Genomic DNA, 8,152 nt, shown 5'->3' with positions numbered 1-8,152 from the left:
ATTTTAAAAATAAGCAGTATGGCACCAGGCAAGCCCAGCGTGTGGGGAGGGTGAGGCTGGAGCCTCCTGGGCTGGGAGAGGGCGCGGTGTGCCTGGAACCTGGGGTCCATTCCAGCCGCGTGGTGGGGGTCATGAAAGAATCTGGGGAGCATTCATCAGCAGTCCTGGGCCTTGATCACGCACACAATCAGCCCTGCTTGGTCCTGCCTCTGGAGACTTGACTCCTGCCTGCGTCATTCTGACCCCTTGAGTGCTCCCAGCCCATCCCCACTGCTGACATATACAGTGGCTTCAGGCTCTGTGGAGTGTAGTGAACTTCAGGTGGTAAAACCCCAATCGGAATCCTCGCTCTGCCTCTTGGCAGAGGATGAAGATACGTTGGGAAGCTCACCTTCACGGAGACTGATTTCTTAGAAAAGGGGACAGAAAGGTTACCGCCCTTTTGAGCACAGAAAGAGCTCAGGTGTAACAGCTGGCCCTGCTGTGCCATGTCGGTGGCATGGCTTCCCTGCTCCCTTGTGTCGGGGGAGCAGCGGAGATGCCAGTCTTGGGGAGCCTCCTTGGAACCTGCTGCTTCTCGTCTTCCTGTGCTCCGGAGCAGGAAGGTGTGTTTCCTTAGGATGAGGGAGGAAGGTGAGCCAGCCCTGCTAGATACAGATGACAATGGGAACCTGGGAGGAAGGGAAAGTACGATGCTGTGGGCGTGGGAGCCCAGCTGGGCAGGCTCTGCCATAACTTAGCAGCTCTGTTTCCGCCGGGAGAGCCAAAAATCACAGGGCAGTGCCCGCTGACACTGCCTTTGTGGACAGAGAACGAAACCACTGCAGGGTGAATTCCAGACAGCAAACCTGCCTCACTGTGGTGTAAAGGGTGAGGGTGTGCTTCACACAAAACAGTGTCTCTCAGGAGACAGCCAGTGAGGGGAGGCACCCCAAACATGTCTAGACCCTCAGACTTGCCTGATACTTAGCAAAGGTGGCAGGGTCTGGTTTAAAGGTGGTGGCAGAAAAACAAACCCAGAAGAATATCCAGTCAGAAGCAAATGTGGATCGTCACACCTTTTTCCTGCTGTGACCAGCAACAGGGTTGGAGGCAGGGCAAGCTCAATGCAGTGGAGGAGGTGTGGGCACCGAGAGTCACCTGGACAGACGCCCTGCACCTGTCTCAGTCTCGCTGAGCCCTCCTGCCACGTCCCTCTCGCTTCTCACCTGTCTCTGGTCTGAAAGTACTTTTGAACTCGGCTTTTTTGGAAACGAAAACAAATGTGACAGGATACAGAAAACTACTAGCTCTGATGTCTTCACCAACACGACAAAATCTAATTTCTCCGCACATCTTGATCCTTCAAACCTTACCTACAAGCGCTTCTGTATGAGTCACTAGCATACCATTTCTAGGATGTAGAGGGTTGGGAGGGGGAAAATGAAAGAAAATAATAGAATCAAACTTAGAAAACCATAAGTGACCTTGTCTACTTATTCTAATCCCAAATAGGGCTCTCTGTCACTGGTCAGTGTTTAGGAGATGCAGACTAATTTTAACACTGAAGTGTTATAAGGATTAAGAAGGTAAATCTGCAGCTTTTACGTAAGCAGTCCACACTTTGACATTTTTTAGATTGAAGTATAGCTGGTTAACAATATTACTACTTTCAGCTGTACAGCAGAATGATCTGGTTATATGAATACATCCATTTTTAAGGTTTTGATTCTTTTCATTATAGTTTATTACAAGATAATACAGTTCCCTGTGCTATACAGTAAGGGCTTCTCTGGTGGCTCAGATGGTAAAGCATCTGCCTACAATTCAGGAGACCAGGTTCGATCCCTGAGTTGGGAAGATAACCTGGAGGAGGAAATGGCAACCCAGTCCAGTATTTTTACCTGAACAATTCCATGGACAGAAGAGCCTGGTGGGCTACAGTCCTCCTTGTTGTTTATTTTTTATATGGCCATGTGCATACTTTTGACTTTTCCTTTCTTCCCTGTGTGTTCCATGTTACTGTTACACTCTATTATTATGAGCAAGTTCAGTTCAGTCGCTCAGTCGTGTCCGACTCTGTGACCCCATGAATCGCAGCACGCCAGGTCTCCCTGTCCATCACCAACTCCCGGAGTTCACCCAGACTCCATCGAGTCAGTGATGCCATCCTGCCATCTCATCCTCTGTCGTCCCCTTCTCCTCCTGCCCCCAATCCCTCCCATCATCAGAGTCTTTTCTAATGAGTCAACTCTTCACATGAGGTGGCCAAAGTACTGGAGTTTCAGCTTCAGCATCATTCCTTCCAAAGAAATCCCAGGGCTGATCTCCTTCAGAATGGACTGGTTGGATCTCCTTGCAGTCCAAGGGACTCTCAAGAGTCTTCTCCAACACCACAGTTCAAAAGCATCAATTCTTCGGCACTCAGCCTTCTTCACAGTCCAACTCTCACATCCATACATGACCACAGGAAAAACCATAGCCTTGACTAGACGGACCTTTGTTGGCAAAGTGATGTCTCTGCTTTTGAATATGCTATCTAGGTTGGACATAACTTTTCTTCCAAGGAGTAAGCGTCTTTTAATTTCATGGCTGCAACAAGAGAGAGTGGCAATCAAGCCGGCCAGATACTTGGATTAATCCATGAGGGTGAAGACCAAGATAGACAAACACAAAAGTCTGAGATTGCAGATAAAGGCACTCACATGAACACAGAAGCTGTGATTTCTCTGTGCCTGGTAGCATTGCATGGTGATCCATCAGCCCGGGGCATCAGACCTTTTGCCTATGCTCCTTGATAAAGAACCATTCTGCCACTCATTGCTATCAAAAAGATGAGCCTTGATTTAGCAAAATGTCTGCGTTTCATCTCAAATCTTGCTGTTAGGGAGGACAGACCTTATTAAGAAAAAAAAGCAACCCTTTCTTTGGAGTTTTTGTCCTTTACAAAGACATGGGGAGTCCCAAGTCAACCCAGGGGTGGCAAGCCAGGTTCTTTAGAGAAAAGTGAGGGTCCCTCTCATCAGGGCTCCGTGTGTCTCTGGGAGAACTGTGTGGACAGGGTGGGTGGTAGCGCTTTTACTCGGGGACAGAATGTGTTGTGGAGATGGTCTCTCAGAAGTCTAGGGGCCTGTGCTCTGCTCTTGCCTACTTCCGTCCTCTGTCACATGCTCTTTGCTCAGGTGTGTTCCCTTCCTTACTCCAGCTCTGCACAGGTGGGCACCTTCCATCGTGAGAGCTGATTCACATGCCACCTCCTCGAAGCTTTATCTGATTGGATAACTCAGAGTTACCTACACTGCCTCTCAGATCAATGTGCAAAGATGTGGGGTCTTCAGCGACAGGTTACAATTCTTTGAGGTCAAGGAGCGTCATTCCTTTTCTGCTCCTGTTACACGCTGGTGCCTCCTCAACCCTCCTGTCTGCCTGGTGCACAATAGTCACTGATGCTCACTCAATTAAGGACATTGTACTCATCAACTTTTAGGAGGCAGAATATGTGAATAAGTTGAATGAAAGAAGAATTTGCTGGGGACAAAATAGGAATGAGGGGGAAGCAAATTTTCACTTTTAGGACCTTACATCTTCATTCTAAAGCAAGTATCGCACGAAAGAAGTTTATTTTCCTATTTCCTGTGCCAAAACCCACACAGCTTTATAACAGTACTGTTTGCAGTCCAAGTGTGTAGGCCGATAAGGTTCTAAAGCAATGTGCTTCTTCAGGAAAATTGGTCCTGATTTGAAAGTGGTTTTTAAGATTAGCCAGCCACAGAAACACCCAGCATACCCTGTCTCCATTCCAAGTCCTCCACCTTCACCTGCTCTTTACCTTACTGGGATTGGAAGACAAAAATTTGCCTGCAAGTAATAGCCTCAACTGCTTCCTGTCCCAGATGCAAATTCATCAGGAGTGCAATTATGGTGAGGACAAACAGCTTTCTCTTCCATTTGCTTTCTGGAAATCCTTTGGTCCCAGACCTAAAATTTTTTATTTCATACCTTCTCTGATAGTTTAAGTCACGTCTAAGATGCTGCAAGGAAGACCCTTCAGAGATGCAATAATAACCACAAGAAAAGGAGTACGGAAATGCCGCGTCACTCTCACAGGTGTTTGCTGTCTTCCCCGCCACATTCACTGCTGTGACTGTGAGCCCAAGCACAAATCAAAACTGGGCAGCTGCCATCAGAATGAAAACTCAGGAATCTAAGACGTCCGGAGTAGCTGCAGGTCAGCGTGTCGGCCCTGGGGGATAAAGTCGCCTGCTGTTTCTGGGCCCCAGTAGGAGCCTCTAGGCCATGACTTGAAAGAGGGCAACAGCAGGTGAAGGAGGAAGTTCAGTCTGAGGATTAAACAATGACGCATTTCAGGGAAAGGAGGAAACCCTAGACAACCTAGAGCTTGGGTCACGTGCTATCTCAGAGCAGGCCCATGGAAGGGGGCCCCCGTCTGCTGTGGAACCAAGTCTGCCCCTGGGCCAGTGCACATGTGCACGACACATGATGTGGGGCAGTCTCAGGAGCCAGTCTGGTGTGTATCCACCCCGGGGCGGATTGGGCAGCCTTCAGTGTAAACCTCTTCGGGATTAACCACTTACTCAGGGTAGAACCCTGGGTAATTAATACCAGATCTGTTCCCTGCACTTCCTACATCCTGCATAAGGGTGAGGACCCGAGTGTTTCCTTTCCAGCATTCTGTTTGGACGAGATAGAAGAAGCTGTTGTCCTAATGCTGGAGACATAAGTCATCCCCTCGCACAGTGCCTTGTGCAGATGGCTTGTGAGTGGCACGTGGCATTTACTGGCCAGGCGAGAGCTGTCTGGAGAGAGAAGGGGGCAGTAAGTATGTGTGTATGGAGATGGCAGTAGTGTCTGTGGCCTGAAGTGCGGGGCTGTGCTCTTCCCTGCAGCAGTCTGGAGAGGAGCGAGGCCAGAGCTTGTGTCTCAGTAGGCCTGCACTCTGGAGGAATGCCCTATGCTGGGGTGGACAGACCTGAGAGTTGTGTAAGATTAGGGTTTCTGTAGCGGTTTCCCGCTACAGAATTTTCCTCATCTAGTCTTGCTAGATGTGACAGGAATTTTCCTCATCTAGTCTTGCTCATAGCAAGCAGCCTGAACCAGTTGTTTGCCTCACCCAATTCCTTCCCCGTGTTTATTTCTGAAGCCCTTTCCTTAAAAACAAAACCAAGTAAATAATAACAGGGGAAAAAAGGTTTAAAAAGACTTCATATCTCTGGCATTTTTCCTTTCTTATGCAACTCAAAAATTGCTTTCTCTTTAGTCCCTAAATTTTTCTCCTGTATCAGCTTACCAGTCTTTGTGGACCGATTGGCTGTCCCTAGTCTAATTGTCTTTTTGATCAATCAATGCGGACATCAACTTAAGATTACATGTAAACCTTAAACAGGTGATATTTCTTATCCTTGACTCCACATTTGATATTCTATGAGGAAGACTGGGGTGGGCTCCCCGAGTAGGGGACCACCATCCCTTCCCCTTAGTTGCAAGTTCAAGTGGTCCGCGAACTTGCCCAGATGGTGTTCAGCACCACAGGGCCTGAGACGGGGAGACCTTTAGGGGAGTTGTCCTGGAGGAGGGAAGAGCGTTCTCCGCCTGCTCACACCAGGCCGGCAGCCACAAAGGCCGGCAGCCGCAAAACCTCAGATCCCAGTGTGTGCCTCTGTCCTAGCGGACGGCGTGTGCTCGAAAACCACAGACAGAACCACAGCTCGGGAGCCAGACATGACCTTGTTCTTCAGTGAAAAACAAGTGAACGTCACCTGCCCCAGGGTCACTTGGCAGCAGAGCCCCGCGACAGAAGGGGCTCCACTGAAAGGGCAGCGCAAATCCGGGGCATTAAAATAACCCGAATGGTGTTGTTTTCTGATCAAGTGCCTTTCCCTCCCGGGTTTGTGAGTTTCGAGCCTGAGAATGTCTCCCCACAGCTCAGGTTTCTCTGCTGCCACCCTGATCTCAGCCTGGAATCCAGGTCTGATGGAACTATGTCACAGTCCCGAAATGGAGAGACTTCATCTCGCAGACGGTGGTGCTGGCAGGCCCAGCTCAGGCGGCTGGTCCCGGGCCCCGGGCAGCGTGGCACATCCCAGCTCTCGGTGGACAGAGGGCCTGAGCTCCAATCTGTGCCCAGTAAACTGGGGTCTGTGAGCCTCCCACCGAGAGCAGACGGGGAGCACAGGCCGAGGTGCCACAGGCTCACTTGGGGACAATCACGTCGGTTTGCAGACAGGTGGACCCTGGTGGGAGGCCCTTGAGTTTCTGGAAGGTTGGATTGGAGGGCGGCGAGCAGCCAGTCACACGATGGAAGACATGGCTCACGGCCGAGCTGAGCCCCTCTCTTTCATTAGCGGGGCCCCGGTGTGATGGCGTCACCCGCAGGGCAGGTGGGGCCTGGGGGTCAACGAGGAACCACCCCTTTCTTGGTGAGGACTAGGCCTCAAGGGGGACCACCCACTGCTCGTGTGCAAGAGAAGGCAGCAGAGTGTGGCCCCTTGGGCCTGGTGATCTCCTGGGTTGAGGAGCAGCCCTTCCAGAGCAGCCGGGGGCAGAGGGTGCCTGGGCCCTGTGCTCGGCCAGCCTCGCTCCCCACCTCCTCTGTGAGAACTGCAGCGGCAGCCAAGCCATTGCCCCTACTCCCACTTCAGCCCCTGCAAACTCCCTCCGGATGTCCCCTCGAGCCTCTTCGTAGTCCAGGAGCCGCGCCTTCTGCCGGGCAAGGTGTAGGAAGCCTGGCCTCCAGGTCCCAGAGGTGCTCCTGTCTTGAGTGGCTGCTTCCATCCCACGCATCTCCTGCCACTGTCTTTTACCACCACCTGCGGGCACGAGGCCAGCTTTGAGGCCCTTCCCCGCGCAGGCTGTATTTTATCTCTCAGTGCCCCCAGTGCCACGCAAGGTGCTCACAACACTGACTCTGAAGAATGCACCAATGGCAGCCCATCACACCTGGCGTGGAATCCTGAGGTGAGATCCAGGGATCAGCCTCATCTCCCCCCACAGCCTCCCCACCTCCGCCAGGGACCCCGTGCTCACATCAGGCCTCTGGCCCGTTTGTCTGCTGGCATGTCCAGGGCTCATTCCCTTGTCCATTGTTTCTCTCGCCAAATGCCGTCTTCTCTTCTCAGACAGGACTTTCCTGAGCAGGCGGGCTGGAAAATAGCTGTCTTTACCACATAATCCCATCCTGCTGTGTTGTTCTTAGCACTTACTACCAACTGACAGTCATTGCATTAGCTCACACAATAGATTACTTCGTGACACTGCAAATGTTTCAATTTTTTGTTGTGTGTGACTGACTCCCATAAGACTGCAAGCTCCAGGAGGGCCAAGACCTGGCTTTCTCCCCAACTAGTCCTGCGTGCTGGCCCATAGCAGTGATGGAATGCTATAGGTACTCCTCACTGAACAAATGGGTGAGAAAATGCATGAGCAGATGAATGTTTCTTTGTAAAGTAAGAACCGATATAAATTATCTCTTAGTGTGATGGGTAATCAACCCCCAAATGATCTAAGGCTTCCTTTTAAAGAACCAAAGAGCATAAGAACTATAAAGGTCTTTGAAAGCTGGTCAATCCCCAAATGTATACAGTAGGAAACTGAGTCCCAGGGCGGGAGAAGGGCTGCAGTGAACACTCATAAAATCAGTGTCTTTGACTTCCAGCCATCAGCTCTTTCTAAAACAGGGTCTGACATGACAACTCTTCTGAACAGATTCTGACCTGTCAATTTTCTACTGGTTTTGCATGCAAATAATTTTTACTAAGATGAAAAACAAAACAGACAAGAGAACAAGGCCAGCAGCATCAAATTTCACCTCCTATTGCCTCCAGGTATGTTGACTGAAAAGCAAGCCTCTGTACTGCCCAGAGTCCCTTCAGTAAGCTTTGTTGTTGTTGAGTCACTCGGTTGTGTCCGACTCTCTGCGACCCTACAGACTGCAGCACACCAGACTTCTCTGTCCTTCCCCATCTCCCAGAGCTTGCTCAAACTCATATCCATTGAGTTGGTGATGCCATCCAACCATTCATCCCCTGTTACCCCTTCTCCTCCTGCCTTCAGTCTTGTTTCTGCATTCTTCCCCACTTTTGTGTGTCCGGCAGGACCCTGCAAGATTGTCTGCAATTGGAATAGAAGAAATGCAAGCGTAAGCCAAAAGCTAAGT

At 50.4% G+C, this 8,152-nt stretch overlaps 1 long non-coding RNA gene across 4 annotated transcripts in view; it reads right to left on the bottom strand.

Moving 5' to 3' along the window:
• Positions 1 to 652: 652 nt before the first annotated feature.
• Positions 653 to 8,152, bottom strand: part of LOC101907357 (uncharacterized) — a 51,602-nt gene continuing 44,102 nt past the window's right edge. For 3 of the 4 annotated variants that reach the window (XR_009493355.1, XR_009493353.1, XR_001495436.3), the window contains exons 4-5: positions 7,024 to 8,106; positions 653 to 6,806 (exon numbers count right to left, since the gene is read on the bottom strand). This is a non-coding gene — a long non-coding RNA (uncharacterized lncRNA). The remainder of the gene's footprint in view (positions 6,807 to 7,023; positions 8,107 to 8,152) is intronic. The other variant, XR_009493354.1, reaches the window with a different exon arrangement.

This window comes from Bos taurus, chromosome 29 (genome assembly GCF_002263795.3).
Source record: "Bos taurus isolate L1 Dominette 01449 registration number 42190680 breed Hereford chromosome 29, ARS-UCD2.0, whole genome shotgun sequence".
Taxonomy (NCBI): Eukaryota; Metazoa; Chordata; class Mammalia; order Artiodactyla; family Bovidae; genus Bos; species Bos taurus.
The sequence above is the reverse complement of the archived record's forward strand: the minus strand, read 5'-3'. Positions and strand labels throughout refer to the sequence as shown.